At 39.3% G+C, this 18,466-nt stretch overlaps 2 protein-coding genes across 3 annotated transcripts in view; one reads left to right on the forward strand and one right to left on the reverse strand.

Annotated features, from left to right (window-relative positions):
- LOC307008913 (butyrophilin subfamily 1 member A1-like) overlaps positions 1 to 18,466 on the reverse strand; it is a 250,491-nt gene that overhangs the window by 158,957 nt on the left and 73,068 nt on the right. The window lies entirely within an intron of this gene.
- LOC307008983 (exportin-6-like) overlaps positions 1 to 18,466 on the forward strand; it is a 56,048-nt gene that overhangs the window by 633 nt on the left and 36,949 nt on the right. The window lies entirely within an intron of this gene.

Raw genomic sequence — 18,466 nt, forward strand, 5'->3', positions numbered from 1 at the left:
TAGACTGTTGGCAGAAGCGGATCTAACCTTTGAAAAGGCTTTGAAAGTAGCTCAAGCAATGGAAACGGTCAATAAGGATGTGAAGGATTTGCAAGCTAAACACTCAGATACATCTATGTCAATGAGAGTGCATAAAACGTCAGTAAAGCAAGAAGTGGTTACAGATGTGGAAGTTTGCAACATTTGGCCAATGAGTGCAGATTTGTTTCTGAGAAATGTCACAAATGTGGGAAACAAGGTCACATAATGAAAGTATCCAAATCAAAAAGTTCCACCAGAGACACAAACTTACAAGGGGGAGAAAGATGTAAGAGAGTTGTCAGAGGAGGACAGAGATCGTATTATGTGGGCAGAGATGAGAAAAGTGCATCGGATGAAGATAGTATTTTTACAAGTTGCCCCACTGACTATCACCTTGGCTATTAATGAGTCAATAATACCCTTTGAAGTTGATACCGGTTGTGGTGTGACTGTGATGAATGGGTCAAATTTGTCAAAATTATGGACAAAGCATCAAATTCCAGAATTAAAGACCTGTTCTTTGAAGTTAAAAACCTATACTGGCCAACCTTTAACAGTGTTAGGTTCTGCGCAAGTGGAAGTTAGACACAAAGGAGTCATGAAGGAGTTACCGGTAGTGGTAGTACCTGGAACAGGACCCAATCTATTGGGCAGAGGATGGATTAAAGGGCATATTGCAGGTTTTTTTTTTTTTCAGAATTAATATATAACCTTGTATGAAAATACCATATGAAGAGTAAATGCATGATTAAAAATTGTTTTGCCAGACATAAGGGCACAAATTTTGTAGAAAACGTGACAGTTTCCTTGACCGTGTTGAAAAAGCGCTTTTTTTTCACCACCGCGTCATATTACGTCAGAATGGGGAGTCGTTTGCCGGCTCTGCGTTCGCTCAGTGCAGAATAGGCTGGTATTATGTTGAAGCGGTCGTGATTCAGTGTGTTTTCGGTGGTTATTGTATTTCAATTAATAATTATCGTGATAAATGACTGTGAATTATGGCCTGTCAGAACATCGAGTCCACAGGTTTCCGAACAAGAAAAAGGATGGTGCTTTCTTCCGTGTTTGTGTGCGTTTTGTGCAGGGTAAGAGACGGCCTTCGCTTCTGCGTCTGCTTTGAAAAACGCGGTAGTGTGTAGCGTTCACTATAGACTGCATGATTATAATCCCGGCGATATGATGAGTTAACGTTACGTTATATGATGACGGCGATATGTGCACACTGTCCCGGCTCCTTCATCGGGTCGCCCGGTCCGCCGTCAGCATGTGGGTCGGCTACCGGTGGGAAACATGACGGTCACGGATCCGTCAGAGATCACTTATTGTACATTTGTTTTACAAAATGTGCCTTGTCTTAATTTATTTCTTTAACGTATCCTCCATAAACTTGTAATGTCTTGCAAGTCTGCAGCCGACACTTATTATTATTATTATAATATAATATAATGTTCATTTTCAATCTGTACTCCGAATTTTAATGTTTGTGTTGGCTGTTTCTACATATAAAAATTTTATACAGTAAGAAAGTTGTGATTGTGATTATTTTTTTATTCATTATCACCAAGTGGGGCCATTCAAAACCTTTAAAATGTCCCTCTTTCTCTGGAAACTGTCTCCTAATGACTGACATACACGTGCAGGTAAGGGTCTAAATACTAGCTTTGCTATTGCCTGACACATAATTACAATATTGTGATCTGAGCATAGTGTTATACATATCGTCGGCTAACGTGAATACATCTATAAGCTAACACTGTTCTCTCACCGAGACCCGACTCCTGCCCTGTTCTCCTCACACCACAGCTCAATGCGTCTCTCTGACCGTTGTTTTGTCTAATCCTGACCTGTCTACTCTCTTGGCTTCATATCAGGCTCATAATTATATGGCTGAGGTCTGTCATACGAGTAAACATTTAGGCTACAATTTCCTCAGCGTCCGAACTGTCATTGCGATCCATTGCTTTCCTATTGTTTACTTTGACCGCTCTCCCCCATGCTACGTCACTTCCGGTTTGGCGGTTTTCAAATGCGGAAGTAAAATTTTCTCACAAAAACGACTCCAGAAGCCTAAATAGCGTTTTATAAGTATATGTTCATATTTAAATATAGTTCCTACATTATTGTTCTATACATTGGCGCACTGGGTACTCTAACCTGCAATATGCCCTTTAAAGACTTGGGCATGGAATGGGAGGCCATACATAGGATTCAAGGGGTGGAAAATGTAACCTTGACTGAAGTGCTTAGCCAACATTCAGCGTTGTTTAAAGAGGAGTTGGGTGAATTGAGAGGTCCACCGGCAAAGATTTATGTTGACAAGGAAGCGGTCCCCAGATTTTTCAAAGCCAGACCAGTTCCTTATGCAATGAAGACGAAGGTGGAAGCTGAAATAGAACGCCTGTTAAAAGAACAAATCATAGAACCTGTTAAACACTCTGAATGGGCTGCACCGGTAGTACCGGTTTTAAAGTCAGATAATACTGTACGACTATGTGGTGACTATAAGTTAACAGTAAATCGAGTTTCAAAGTTGGAACAATATCCCCTTCCCCCCATGATGTTGTAGAGTGAACTTTTGTAGATTGACCTGTAGGGGGCAATCTAATGTCGTTCGACTTTGGCTTAAGAGTAGCAAAGAAGAACCTGTTAGACACATGCATTTCACCTGGGCTGTTATCACGTGTACTGCTGGCTTGATGTTTCCTGAGTAAATGTACTTCTTAAACGGATTTGTCTCCTCCAAGTTATTACAGTATTTTAACTTATATGTTTCATATAATAGTATATACCCGAAGCTATATATTGTGAATGTAAACATTTCTCGTTCTTAGTGTTTTTTTTCAGTTAGCGTAACAGTTAGCAGCACAGCATAGAGCATACATCTATCCGATACACGTTTTGTCGTTTTAAATACAAATAAATTTGTATTTATTACTATTTTTCGTATTAACAGTTTAACCATAAATGACAGAATGCTAGCTATGTTTTGTGTGTACTTAGTATAAATATGAATTGGTTGTCTAGCCTTGCTTACAGAACAGTGTAATAAAATTACGGAATCACAAATCTTGATGTAATCAATCAAACCCCTTTCTTCATATAATAATATTTTATTTTTATCCTGATTAAATAAATTGCATTTTTAGGTATGTTTTGAGACGTTAAGTTACTTGTTATTAAGCAATAGGCCTAAAGCATAATATATATATTTTTTAATTACAAGCATGTCATTTGTGTACTAATTCATATGATTTATGTCATAATTAATTCTTAAAACAGAACATCATACAATACAATAACATTCAATGTAATAAAACCATAACAAAAACTCATAAAAATTACATTTTCATTAAATTACACAATATATACAATACAACTGAATTATGAGATGTAATAGATTTCATTTTTATTAACAAAACTACAAGCAACATGCACATCATTTTTTGACATTTATAGATGTATAGACTTTGTAAAATACACAACAATACAAAGAAGCTTTAAACAGACATACTGTAGTGTGTCTTTAATTTATTAAATACATTTGTGATAGTCCTCTGGCTATACAGTGTGAAGATTTAAACAAATTTAATGTTGACTTAGCTGTGTTCAATTTAAAGAACTGTAAGGTTAAAGATTTTGAGAGAAAGGTTTATCCTGGATTGACTAATGAGAGACAAATAGATGCAGTGTCTTTTGCTGTATGTAAATTCAAATCTTTAGTTTGAATTAATTCATGTTGTATGTGCAGTCAATTCTTTGTGGAACCATCCTAAGGCCTAGATGATGCAGTTGAGATGTGTCGAGGCACCATTTCCCCTTGGCATGATGGGTCGTGACTGAGATGGGCAAACTCAAAGGTGCAGCGCTGAACCTTGTCGTCATTTGGTGGACGAGGAGGCTGGACTGGCTGAGGAACTCTGCAAAACACACAAAAATGCTGTAACACGTTAATTTGTACACGCGCAAGTCTGCTGTGCTATAAATTCTGCTGTCTGCAGTGAGCCTTTTACAATTCCTTGGAATAACTCCTGAAAAAAATATTTAGTATAGCAAACAATATCTAGACATTTTTTTATTTAGTAAAAGTGGACACACCCTTAATTATGCAGAACTTTAAAGGGGTCATGACATGAGAAACCAAATTCGCCTTGATCTTTTGGTATATAAGAGGTCTTTGTACCATTAAAACGTCCTGCAAGTTTCATAGCTTAAGACTTCCTCCCCATTATAAACGAATCATTTATTTAATCAAGCTCTAAATACAGCTCGTTCTGGATCCATGGTAAGAAGTGACGTCACGGTACGAAGTGACGTACCAGCGTTTGCATATAGAGCATCACAGTCCCGCCCACAGCCCGAGAGGGCTTTGGTGCCGGAAGTAAATTTCCCATTCATTTCTCCCATTGACTTTTGGAAAAATCCGTATCTAAAGAGTTTTAGAGCATGTCTGAGGATAACCAGCTATGGCTGAACTCATAAGTATACAACATATCATTTCGAGTGAAAAAACGAAGAGAAAATCCAAAAAAAGGCAAAGGTACAAGACTGTGTACATATTTTCATTTCCGAGCGAAGGAACTACTCATCCCATAACCCACCGCGCCTCACTGAAGTCGACTGAAGCCTCAACCGCGAAAGAGCCTTTTGAGTGAATTTTATATAGTAAATGTGTAGTTAATAGCCATTCTTTCAGTAATTATCGTGTAAATAAAAATAATAATATATTGTGTGCGTGTGTGAAAGCGGTTAACGATAACGTTAGCAACATGGTGCAGCTCAGTCATCAACACACGTGTGTTCAGTCAGTGTGTAACGTTAGTTTGTGTGTTTATTTCAAAAACTATTATTATTACTATAATTATAACTATAATTATTAACCTGTTGTTTCAGGTTGATTGGGAGGGACACTTTTTCCAATTAATCTCAATAGCAAAAAGTGTCCAAATCACACTGAATTCACCCTATAAATCAATATCACAAAATATCAATAACATAAAATTGATCTTTAGTTTTAACATTTTATTCAAAATTAACAAATGATTATGGAATTCAGACATAAAAAGCTTAAAGTCTACAAATGATGGCTGAATGCAAAACTTACTAACATACATTACCTGAACATGTAAACTGTCCGATATAATTTCCAGAAGGTTGGCGTAAGACGACTACGAAATTGAAAGTCATTGAAGTTTCTGCTTTGTACAGCTCTTTCCGTAGCCTCTATATATGTGCAGTTCTTCAAAGTATCGACGCACAACACTACTCTTTACTAACAGTATTAAATAGCTATAATAAACATAAGAAATGTATGCATTTCATCTTGTCTTTCTTCTTCTTTGTCTTCTGTAGGGAAAAACTCCTAAACTTCAGCAGAGAACCCATTTTTGTAAGGAAGCTGGGGTTTCTTTATTGTACATTTATTTGCATGTATGGTTTGCGCTGCGCTGTTTGATCAGTGCAGCGCTGGTGAGGATTGTTCGCGCCGCGCTGCCCATTGTTTGTCGCTAGGAAACACGTCCGCGCTGCGCTGACGAGTCGGCCGCGCGGCTCGGACCATTGAACCGCGCAGATGACATGTCAGCGCGGCGCGAGCTCTGTAAACCCCCGCTGTCTCGTCCCACTTTTGGTTTGTTTGGCTTCCCATACAGTAGCGGTCGATAGGGCGTCTATCTATATGATGTCTATGTCTCAACCAACTGACAGACAGAACTCCACCGCGCCCGCGCCACATGCATATGCGCTGTGTGAACGCATTCATGTGATTGGCTTATGAGTAAACAATCCCCCACGCGGGGTGCGTTCTTGTGATTGGCTAAACCAAGGGAGATATCTGATTGGTTGCTGATCATTCCCTGTTTAAAAAAAGGCATTTGTGTGTCGAGCCAAGTCAAGGGAGTCTCAAAATTCACACACAAATGCAGTGAAGTTCACAGACCGCAAGCAGTTTGTAAATCAATATATATTTGTGTGTGCATCAGAAATACAAGTCTGAATCTTGCCCTGTGCATTTCTGAATCTTGAGTGCATTTGTAAATTTTGTTTGTATTTCTGAATTGTGTGTATTTATGTATTTTGTGTGAATTTGTGAATTTTGTATGCATTTGTGAATCTTCTGTGCTTTTTAAATTCTGTGTGTGCATTTGTGAATTTTGTGCGCATTTGTGCATCCTGTGTGTGTATTTATGAATCATGTGTGTGCATGTATGAATCCTGTGTGTGCATATGTGAATGTAGTGTGTGCATTTATCTTTATTGAGACTCATTTAGCTCCATACTTAAACCATGTATTGTAAATGCATCAATTGTAAAAGAGACTTCTTTCAAAAACCTAATCCCCAGTTTCACAGACGAGGCTTAAAGGTGCTGTGTGTAACTTTCACTCTACTAATGCATAAAAATACCATAATATGTTTGCAGATATTGAGGAAACATGCTGAGTTCACACTCGTTTCTCTGGAAAACACTTCTACAGCCAGTTATTTTACTTTGATATGTGCGTTTCTGTTTTTTTCTAAGGCACATTTATAAAATCTACTTGAATGCCCTAATTGAACTAAGGCCTAATCCTGGCTAAATCTAAGCCTTGTCTCTGAAACCAGGCCTAAAAAATATTACCGATCCCAAACTTTTTGAACCAGTTGTTCTCCTTTAAGAGTATTTTCAGCAATGACAGTAATGTAAATTAAAGCTGCAAGCAGCGATGAAAGGGCCCTCGCACCCGTGCCAACCGCCACCCGGTGGATTTAGGAAGACAGAGCACGGTGGGCAATGTGCATTTAAGTTGGTAAATATAGGAGTATGTCAAAGTCAGTTACAAAAATGTCCTTTATTATGGGGATAATAGCATGCGTTATCACTCAGATAAGTGTTGCTAGCATGTTTTAGCATGTTTCTAGCATGTTTAGAACTCAATGGCATATTAAATATGTCGCTAGCAATGCATCACAGTTTAAAACGTGTCACTTCCTGTCGACAGTAGGTGGCGCTATTACTTTAACTTAAAATTGTCATGTAGATGTGTTCAGGGCAGGACTCTTATCAAACGTGTGAAGTTTGGGGCAGATTTGACATTGCCTTCTTCAGTAACAACAACTTCCCGTTTCATTGCATTAGCGTGCTTTAGCACTTAGCTAAGAATTGCTAGAATGTTTTAACATGTTTCTAACATGTATATAACTCAATGGCATATTTAATATGTTGCTAGTAATGCATCGCAGTGTTAAACATGTCACTTCCTGTTGCCAGTAGGTGGCGCTATTACTATAACTGAAAAGTGTCATGTAGATGTGTTCAGGGCAGGACTCTTATCAAACGTGTGAAGTTTGGGGCAGATTTGACATTGCCTTCTTCAGTAACAACAACTTCCCGTTTCATTGCATTAGCGTGCTTTAGCACTTAGCTAAGAATTGCTAGCATGTTTTAACATGTTTCTAACATGTATATAACTCAATGGCATATTTAATATGTTGCTAGTACTGCATCACAGTGTTAACCATGTCATTTCCTGTTGCCAGTAGGTGGCGCTATTACTATAACTGAAAAGTGTCATGTAGATGTGTTCAGGGCAGGACTCTTATCAAACGTGTGAAGTTTGGGGCAGATTGGACATTGCCTTCTTGAGTAACAACAACTTCCTGTTTCATTGCATTAGCATGCTTTAGCACTTAGCTAAGAATTGCTAGCATGTTTTAACATGTTTCTAGCATGTTTATAACTCAATGGTTTATTTAATATGTACAACATCACAGTGTTAAACATGTCACTTCCTGTTGCCAGTAGGTGGCGCTATTACTATAACTGAATACTCTCATGTAAATGTGTTCAGACCAGAACTCTTATCAAACGTGTGAAATTAGGGCAAATTGAACATTCAATGCCTGAGTTACAGCAAATTCCTATTTAATTGCAGTAATAGCATGCTTTAGCACTCAGCTAATGTTTGTTAGCATGTTTTAGCATGTTTCCCGTATGTTGTTAACATGTTTAGCACTTGCTGGCAATTTTTTATATGTTATTAGGAGTCCAAAATGGTGTTAAACATGTCACTTCCTGTTGCCAGCAGGTGGCGCTATTACTCTAACTGATTATTCTCATGTAAATGTGTTCAGGACAGAACTCTTATCAAACCTGTGAAGTTTGGGGCAGATTGGACATTGCCTACTTGAGTAACAACAACTTCCTGTTTTATTGCATTAGCATCCTTTAGCACTTAGCTAAGAATTGCTAGCATGTTTTAACAGGTTTCTAACATGTTTATAACTCAATGGTTTATTTAATATGTTGCTAGTACAGCATGACAGTGTTAAACATGTCACTTCCTGTTGCCAATAGGTGGCGCTATTACTATAACTGAATACTCTCATGTAAATGTGTTCAGACCAGAACTCTTATCAAACATGTGAAGTTTGGGGCAGATTGGGCATTAAATGCCTGAGTTACAGCAAATTCCTATTTAATTGCAGTAATAGCATGCTTTAGCACTTAGCTAATGTTTGCTAGCATGTTTTAGCATGTTTCTAGTATGTTGTTAACATGTTTAGCACTTGCTGGCAATTTTGTATATGTTATTAGGAGTCCAAAACAGTGTTAAACATGTCACTTCCTGTTGCCAGCAGGTGGCGCTATGACTGTAACTGAATTTGAGCATGGTCATGTGTTCAGGACAGAACTCTTATCAAACGTGTGAAGTTTGGGGCAGATTGGACATTGTTTGCCTGAGTTACAGCAACTTCCTGTTTCATGGCGAAACATCAAAATTTGTCAGGCCGCCGAGGACACGCCCTTCGACGAAAACTCTAGATCTTCGCAATTTAACGTCGCAAAGGCCTTAAGATTACACTCACCAAATTTGAAGATGATCAGATTAAAACTGTAGGAGGAGTTCGTTAAAGTACGAGGCCTGAAAATGCCAAAAACTGCACAAAAATCAGAGAGGAAGTTCAAAATGGCTGACTTCCTGTTGTGTTTAAGGCTATGCTCCAAGAGACTTTTTTGTAGGTATTGGGTCATTACATGTATGTACCGAATTTCGTACACGTACGTGAAACGTAGCGGGAGGCGCACTCCGTTGAACCTTTATAGGTGGCGCTATCGAGCCATTTTACCCCGCCCAATTCTGAAACGCATATCAGATGTCAATTTTCGCCAGTTCTGACGCGTGTGCAAATTTTCGTGAGTTTTCGTGCATGTTTAGGCCCTCAAAAATGCGATTAAATGCGGAAAATAATAATAATAATAATAATAATAATAATAATAATAATAATAATAAACAGAGCAATTCCAATAGTGTCCTCGCACCATCGGTGCTCGGGCCCTAAATATAGCTGCAAGCAGCGATTACGGGCCCAAGCCGGTGGCACCGCCACCCCGGTGCCTTTAGTTGCACTAAAGGCACCAGGGTGGAGGTGCCACCGGCTTGGGCCCTCCATCGCTGCTTGCAGCTATATTTATTTATATATATATATATATAAAAAAAAACGCCACCCCGGTGCCTTTAGGGTTCTTGTGCACAACGGGCAATAACGTATCTCCGCTTTAGAGCTTGCATCAGTGTGGGTTCTGCAAAAGTGCGCATCGAGGGCGTGAGCACCGTTCTGAAAACTAAAATGAAAATTAGACACCCTACAGTTTCATGGACTTAACGGACACATGAAATCAGCAGCCATTGTAAGTACACAAGACCAAAAATTCATATAAAGTGTGGTATATATATATATTAATTTTTTTAAGGGACAAGACAGATCATTTGACTTGCCTGACCTGATTAGAACAGTGAAAAAATAAAAAAAATAAAAATGGGTTGTGCAAAAAGGCGCATTTTTTGCTAGATTTTTTAAAAAGTTTAAATATATCAAAACAGAAAGATTTTTTTACATTTAAAAGCGTGCAATGAAAAACAGGAATAGGGGAGGGGAATGGCCGACAGAGACAGAGAACTTTTGAAACTAAAAAAATAACATCCTAACTTTGACAGAAAGTAGTCTTTGATAATGTTTAAATATACATAAAAATGCAGCATTGAATTAATTGAAATTAGTGTACTTTAAAACACTTGTTTAAAAGAAAAAACACATTTATACATAGTATAAAACACTAGATGGCACAATATACCTATTTTTAATAGTCTTTCTGCCCCCCTCCCCACACAGACAAACACAGGAGGGGCTGTCTGTGTGTGTGGCTGCGATGTCAAGATTGCAGTGTGTGTGGGCTTGGTTTATTATGCATTGTGGGAACCGAATGTCCCCACAAGGATAGTAAAACCTGAGATCACCTCCATTGTGGGGACCAGCCAGCGGTCCCCATGAGGGGAATGGGTTAATAAACATACTAAATTATATATTTTTGAAAATGTAAAAATGCAGAATGTCTCCTGTAAGGGGTAGGTTTAGGGATAGGGGCAGTGTAAGGGGATAGAATATACAGTTTGTACAGTATAAAAACCATTACGCCTATGGAATGTCCCCACAAGGATAGAAATGAAAGCTTGTGTGTGTGTGTGTGTGTGTGTGTGTGTGTGTGTGTGTGTGTGTGTGTGTGTGTGTGTGTGTGTGTGTGTGTACGAGGATCGATCGAAAAATGGAGACATAAAAACATACTCCGTCATTTTGTTCATACAGGACATCATTCAAACTGCAAAGTGTTTCCTTATATTTGTGTGCACTTGCAATAAAACACAACATTGTGCTTTTGTTAAACTATAAACTCTTGTCAAACTGTAACATACAAATGTCACCCAACCAAAATCACACACACACACAACAATGTTGACTGTTTTTGTTCTGTTTCAGCAGCGAAAATATTTAAACAAAGATCACAGCAGAACCATCGCGCATCTCACAGTGTTTTTTCATTAGTGAATGATTCCGCATTTTGAAAGAATCGCTTGACTCAAAGATTCAATGATCAATCCATAAAGATCTGTGTCATTCATGAATGATTCAGTCGTTCGAACGAATGAATCAATGACTCGCTCATTAAGACGGTCGTGTTTTTTCATTAGTGAATGATTCCGCATTTTGAAAGAATCGCTTGACTCAAAGATTCAATGATCAATCCATAAAGATCTGTGTCATTCATGAATGACTCAATCGTTCGAACGACTCGTTTGAACGAATGAATCAATGACTCGCTCATTAAGACGGTCGCCTGGCGACACCTATAGGAGGTTTAGTGTTATGTTTAAAAGTAGCCTTTCATTCTTTGCAACGATCGTTAATTAACTTATATTTAAAACAATCTTAAAACATTATTTAATGCATTGTTATTTTTCAGTGTAAAATATTTAATTTGATCAGCCACAGGGTAGGCTAACAGTCCTATAGTGTCTTATTATTCTAAATAATTTAATTTATTGATCAAATTTAGAAATTAAAAATGAACTATGAAGCATACATTTAATAAGAGTAGGGTGTGACTAGGTATAGATATTACAATATACAGATATTCAAATATAGTGGGCACTAGCCTATTAAAACCTGAACGTGTCCGCTTAATAAATCGTGAGCTGAATGAGTCGCAGCAAACATCAGCACAAGGAGTCCAATTTCATTAATCATGGGTGAAAAGCTGACTGAAAAGATTAAGAATAATAGGCTATTGAACACGCAATTCAAGCAATCCCACCCCCGAAATGGCGCTATGTTTAAAATTAAACTAAATGCTCACGGCTGCACGGGCAATAACGCGTTCACGGCGAGGAACGAGCAGAACAGAGTGAATGTGTTTTAGTTCATTCCTACTGGACGTCCAGTACTTACTTTGGCTTTTAAGTTAGCGATTTAAAAGCCCCCGCTTTAATTGCACATCGATTAACCGGTAGGAAAATATTCTAACAGTCACTATTTATATAGATACAATATACAATGGGCCTACCCGATTTTGACCACAAGAGGGCAGTATTGCCCTATGTATGACTTATTTTTTGACTTAAAAAGTGCATTCTGGCTGTTTTTTAACTTATACATAATTCTTAAATTGAAATAAAAGAACAAAATGGGTTTAGTTCTGATATTTGTATACTTTTATATAGAAATAAATGGTGTATAATACATTTTTTAGAAGATATGAGGCTTTTAGTGTTTCCTTTTTTGGACATTACTTTAATCCCTCGCCATAGCAAAACCGTTTGAGATATTTAATATCCGTTCACAATTTAGCATCTTTAATGTATTTTCATCATGTTGAAAAAGTTTGGTGTGAATAAAATAAACCACCGCTAAAAACTCGGAGTCTAAAATATACCAAAACTCACATTCAAACCAAAATATCTGACTTCTTGTTGGTCGGAGCTAATGACTGTAAATTAGAAAGTTGTCCGGATCGAAGAGAAGAATATACGTACCGAGTTTGGTTACTGTAGGTAAAACTAATACCCCATTTTTGACTAAAGGTGGCGCTACTGAGCCCCTTACCACGCCCGTTTCTGAAACTTCGCACATGTCTATTACACAATAAATGTCAAATGCATGTTGAGTTTCATGCAATTTGAAGCATGTTAAGAGCCTCAAATGCATCCAAACAGAATATAAAAGTTTAAAGCGTTGCCATGGCGACAGTATTAAAGATATCAATAATCCTTTCACAGGTCTACATCTGTCGTGTGTTTACATTATACAGATGAAGTTTGAAGCAAATCGGGTAAAAATAAGAGGGTGATTTCAAAGCATTTCGAAAGTGACACACTTCCTGCTGCCAGTTGGTGGCGCTATAACTTTGACTCACAATAGTCACATCCATGTGATCGGCCTCTTACAGCGAACACACTGCTGAAGTTTCATCAAGATCAATTAATGTATGAGGATGTTATAACACACTTCCTGTTTCCAATATTCGCCATAAATTCGTTTCCTCGCCACGGCCAAACCGTTTGAGATATCAAAAATCCCCTCGCAATTTATCATCCTCCATGTCTTGACTTCATGCACACCGAGTTTCGTGGTCATCCGATGAATTCTCTAGGACAAGTGTTTCAAATGCCAGAACATGTGTTTCCATACAGCCCATAATAACCGACTTCCTGTTGGACTGGCGTAAAACTTAGAGCACGAAAGTTGTTCGGCCCGATGAGATCTATACGTGTACCGAGTTTCATATTATTACATGCAAGCGTGTTTGAGATATGGACATGTTTTTGAATCCCATTCCAGGGGGCGCTGGCGAGCCCCCCTGCCACGCCCGGGTCCCAGCTTCAGTCGGGCCCTAATGGCCGCGGGTTCTGACATTTGTGCAAAGTTTCAAGAGTTTTTGAGCACGTTAAGGCCCCCAAAAGTGCCCAAAAGGTAGTAAAATAATAATAAATATAGCTGCAAGCAGCGATTACGGGCCCAAGCCGGTGGCACCGCCACCCCGGTGCCTTTAGTTGCACTAAAGGCACCGCGGTGGCGGTGCCACCGGCTTGGGCCCTCCATCGCTGCTTGCAGCTATATTTATTTATATATATATATATATATAAAAAGCCGCCACCCCGTTGCCTTTCGGGTTCCTGTGCACGACGGGCAATAACGTAACCCCGCTTTGACTGTCGAGAAGAAGTCTGCTTTAGAGCTTGCATCAGTGTGAGTCTTTCTGCTCCCCTCCAAACACACACAGAAAAGGGGGGGGCTGTCTGTGTGTGTGCCCTCCCTCCCTCCCCCCACACACACACACACACACACACACACACACACACACACACACACACACACACACACACACACACACACACACACACACACACACACACACACACAGAGAATGGCAGGGGGAACTCTGTCAGAGAGAGACAAAACCACATTCAAACCAAAATATCTGACTTCCTGTTGGTCGGAGCTAATGACTGTAAATGAGAAAGTTGTCCGGATCGATAAGCACAATATACAGACCGAGTTTTGTGACTGTAGGTAAAAATAACCCACCCACTTTAGTCAAAAGTATCTTGAAAGTAACACACTTCCTGCTGCCAGTTGGTGGCGCTATAACTTTGACTCACAATAGTCACATCCATGTGATCGCCCTCTTACAACAAACACACTGCTGAAGTTTCATCAAGATCAATAAATGTATGAAGACGTTATAACACATTGTGTTTTTCTTTTCTCGCCATAACTTCGTTTCCTCGCCACGGCCAAACCGTTCGAGATATCAAAAATCCGTCCGCAATTTAGCGTCCTCAATGTCTTGACTTCATGCTGACCGAGTTTGGTGGCGATAGGATAATTTTTCTTGGAGGAGTATATCAAATTCCAGGGGCATGCATTTTCATACAGCCCATAATAGCCGACTTCCTGTTGGACTGGCGTAAAACTTAGAGCACGAAAGTTGTTCGGCCCGATTAAATCTATATGTGTACCGAGTTTCATATTATTACATGCAAACGTGTTTGATATATGGACCAAGTTTTTCGGACCACGTTCAAGGGGGCGCTGTTGAGCTCTCCTGCCACGCCCGGGTACCAGCTTCAGCCCAGCCCTGATGGCCGCAGGTTCTGACCTGTGTGCAAAGTTTCAAGAGTTTTCGAGCACGTTAAGGGCCCCAAAAGTGCCCGAGAAGTCCCACACAGCAGAGAAAGGGTTAAAATAAAGCCCCCCTCCTCTCTCACACACACAGACACTGAGAGAGACTGGCAAAATTCCCATCAAATCACATTCAAACCAAAATATCTGACTTCCTGTTGGTCGGAGCTAATGACTGTAAATTAGAAAGTTGTCCGGCTCGGGGAGATAAATATAAATACCGATTTTTGTTACTGTAGGTAAAACTAATACCCCATTTTTGACTAAAGGTGGCGCTACTGAGCCCCTCCACCGCGCCCGTTTCTGAAACTTCACACATGCCTAGTACCTAATAAATCTGATATGCATGTTGAGTTTCATGCAATTTGAAGCATGTTAAGAGCCTCAAATGCACCCAAAAAGAATATAAAAGTTTAAAGCGTTGCCATGGCAACAGTATTTAAGATATCAATAATTCTTTCACAGGTCTACATCTGCCGTGTGTTTACATTATACACATAAAGTTTGAAGCAAATCGGGTAAAAATAAGAGGGTGAATTCAAAGCATTTTGAAAGTGACACACTTCCTGCTGCCAGTTGGTGGCGCTATAACTTTGACTCACAATAGTCACATCCATGTGATCGGCCTCTTACAGCGAACACACTGCTGAAGTTTCATCAAGATCAGTTAATGTATGAGGATGTTATAACACACTTCCTGTTTCCAATATTCGCCATAAATTCGTTTCCTCGCCACGGCCAAACCGTTCGAGATATCAAAAATCCCCTGGCAATTTTTCATCCTCCATGTCTTGACTTCATGCACACCGAGTTTCGTGGTGATTGGTTGAATCGTCTAGGAGGAGTATTTTAAATTCCATTGCATGTGTTTTTTAAACTACGCCAAATAGCCGACTTCCTGTTGGGCTGGGGTAAAAAGTCAGAGCACGAAGGATATATGAACCGATGAGATCTATAAGTGTACCGAGTTTCATATTATTACACGCAAGCGTGTTTGATTTATGGACCAAGTTTTCGGACCGCGTTCCAGGGGGCGCTGTCGAGCCCTCCTGCCACGCCCGGGTACCAGCTTCAGTCCGGCTCTAATGGCCGCGGGTTCTGACATTTGTGCAAAGTTTCAAGAGTTTTTGAGCACGTTAAGGCCCCCAAAAGTGCCCAAAAGGTAGTAATATAATAATAATAATAAATAATTAAAGCTGCAAGCAGCGATGAAAGGGCCCTCGCACCCGTGCCAACCGCCACCCGGTGGATTTAGGAAGACAGAGCACGGTGGGCAATGTGCATTTAAGTTGGTAAATATAGGAGTATGTCAAAGTCAGTTACAAAAATGTCCTTTATTATGGGGATAATAGCATGCGTTATCACTCAGATAAGTGTTGCTAGCATGTTTTAGCATGTTTCTAGCATGTTTAGAACTCAATGGCATATTAAATATGTCGCTAGCAATGCATCACAGTTTAAAACGTGTCACTTCCTGTCGACAGTAGGTGGCGCTATTACTTTAACTTAAAATTGTCATGTAGATGTGTTCAGGGCAGGACTCTTATCAAACGTGTGAAGTTTGGGGCAGATTTGACATTGCCTTCTTCAGTAACAACAACTTCCCGTTTCATTGCATTAGCGTGCTTTAGCACTTAGCTAAGAATTGCTAGAATGTTTTAACATGTTTCTAACATGTATATAACTCAATGGCATATTTAATATGTTGCTAGTAATGCATCGCAGTGTTAAACATGTCACTTCCTGTTGCCAGTAGGTGGCGCTATTACTATAACTGAAAAGTGTCATGTAGATGTGTTCAGGGCAGGACTCTTATCAAACGTGTGAAGTTTGGGGCAGATTTGACATTGCCTTCTTCAGTAACAACAACTTCCCGTTTCATTGCATTAGCGTGCTTTAGCACTTAGCTAAGAATTGCTAGCATGTTTTAACATGTTTCTAACATGTATATAACTCAATGGCATATTTAATATGTTGCTAGTACTGCATCACAGTGTTAACCATGTCATTTCCTGTTGCCAGTAGGTGGCGCTATTACTATAACTGAAAAGTGTCATGTAGATGTGTTCAGGGCAGGACTCTTATCAAACGTGTGAAGTTTGGGGCAGATTGGACATTGCCTTCTTGAGTAACAACAACTTCCTGTTTCATTGCATTAGCATGCTTTAGCACTTAGCTAAGAATTGCTAGCATGTTTTAACATGTTTCTAGCATGTTTATAACTCAATGGTTTATTTAATATGTACAACATCACAGTGTTAAACATGTCACTTCCTGTTGCCAGTAGGTGGCGCTATTACTATAACTGAATACTCTCATGTAAATGTGTTCAGACCAGAACTCTTATCAAACGTGTGAAATTAGGGCAAATTGAACATTCAATGCCTGAGTTACAGCAAATTCCTATTTAATTGCAGTAATAGCATGCTTTAGCACTCAGCTAATGTTTGTTAGCATGTTTTAGCATGTTTCCCGTATGTTGTTAACATGTTTAGCACTTGCTGGCAATTTTTTATATGTTATTAGGAGTCCAAAATGGTGTTAAACATGTCACTTCCTGTTGCCAGCAGGTGGCGCTATTACTCTAACTGATTATTCTCATGTAAATGTGTTCAGGACAGAACTCTTATCAAACCTGTGAAGTTTGGGGCAGATTGGACATTGCCTACTTGAGTAACAACAACTTCCTGTTTTATTGCATTAGCATCCTTTAGCACTTAGCTAAGAATTGCTAGCATGTTTTAACAGGTTTCTAACATGTTTATAACTCAATGGTTTATTTAATATGTTGCTAGTACAGCATGACAGTGTTAAACATGTCACTTCCTGTTGCCAATAGGTGGCGCTATTACTATAACTGAATACTCTCATGTAAATGTGTTCAGACCAGAACTCTTATCAAACATGTGAAGTTTGGGGCAGATTGGGCATTAAATGCCTGAGTTACAGCAAATTCCTATTTAATTGCAGTAATAGCATGCTTTAGCACTTAGCTAATGTTTGCTAGCATGTTTTAGCATGTTTCTAGTATGTTGTTAACATGTTTAGCACTTGCTGGCAATTTTGTATATGTTATTAGGAGTCCAAAACAGTGTTAAACATGTCACTTCCTGTTGCCAGCAGGTGGCGCTATGACTGTAACTGAATTTGAGCATGGTCATGTGTTCAGGACAGAACTCTTATCAAACGTGTGAAGTTTGGGGCAGATTGGACATTGTTTGCCTGAGTTACAGCAACTTCCTGTTTCATGGCGAAACATCAAAATTTGTCAGGCCGCCGAGGACACGCCCTTCGACGAAAACTCTAGATCTTCGCAATTTAACGTCGCAAAGGCCTTAAGATTACACTCACCAAATTTGAAGATGATCAGATTAAAACTGTAGGAGGAGTTCGTTAAAGTACGAGGCCTGAAAATGCCAAAAACTGCACAAAAATCAGAGAGGAAGTTCAAAATGGCTGACTTCCTGTTGTGTTTAAGGCTATGCTCCAAGAGACTTTTTTGTAGGTATTGGGTCATTACATGTATGTACCGAATTTCGTACACGTACGTGAAACGTAGCGGGAGGCGCACTCCGTTGAACCTTTATAGGTGGCGCTATCGAGCCATTTTACCCCGCCCAATTCTGAAACGCATATCAGATGTCAATTTTCGCCAGTTCTGACGCGTGTGCAAATTTTCGTGAGTTTTCGTGCATGTTTAGGCCCTCAAAAATGCGATTAAATGCGGAAAATAATAATAATAATAATAATAATAATAATAATAATAATAATAATAAACAGAGCAATTCCAATAGTGTCCTCGCACCATCGGTGCTCGGGCCCTAATAAATAATAAATAATAATAAAGAAGAATAATCCGAAGGAAAACAATAGGGCCTTCGCCTTTTCAAGGCTTGGGCCCTAATAATCCGAAGGAAAACAATAGGGCCTTCGCCTTTTCAAGGCTTGGGCCC

This window comes from Phoxinus phoxinus (assembly GCF_949152265.1).
Source record: "Phoxinus phoxinus genome assembly, chromosome: 1".
Classification (NCBI taxonomy): Eukaryota; Metazoa; Chordata; class Actinopteri; order Cypriniformes; family Leuciscidae; genus Phoxinus; species Phoxinus phoxinus.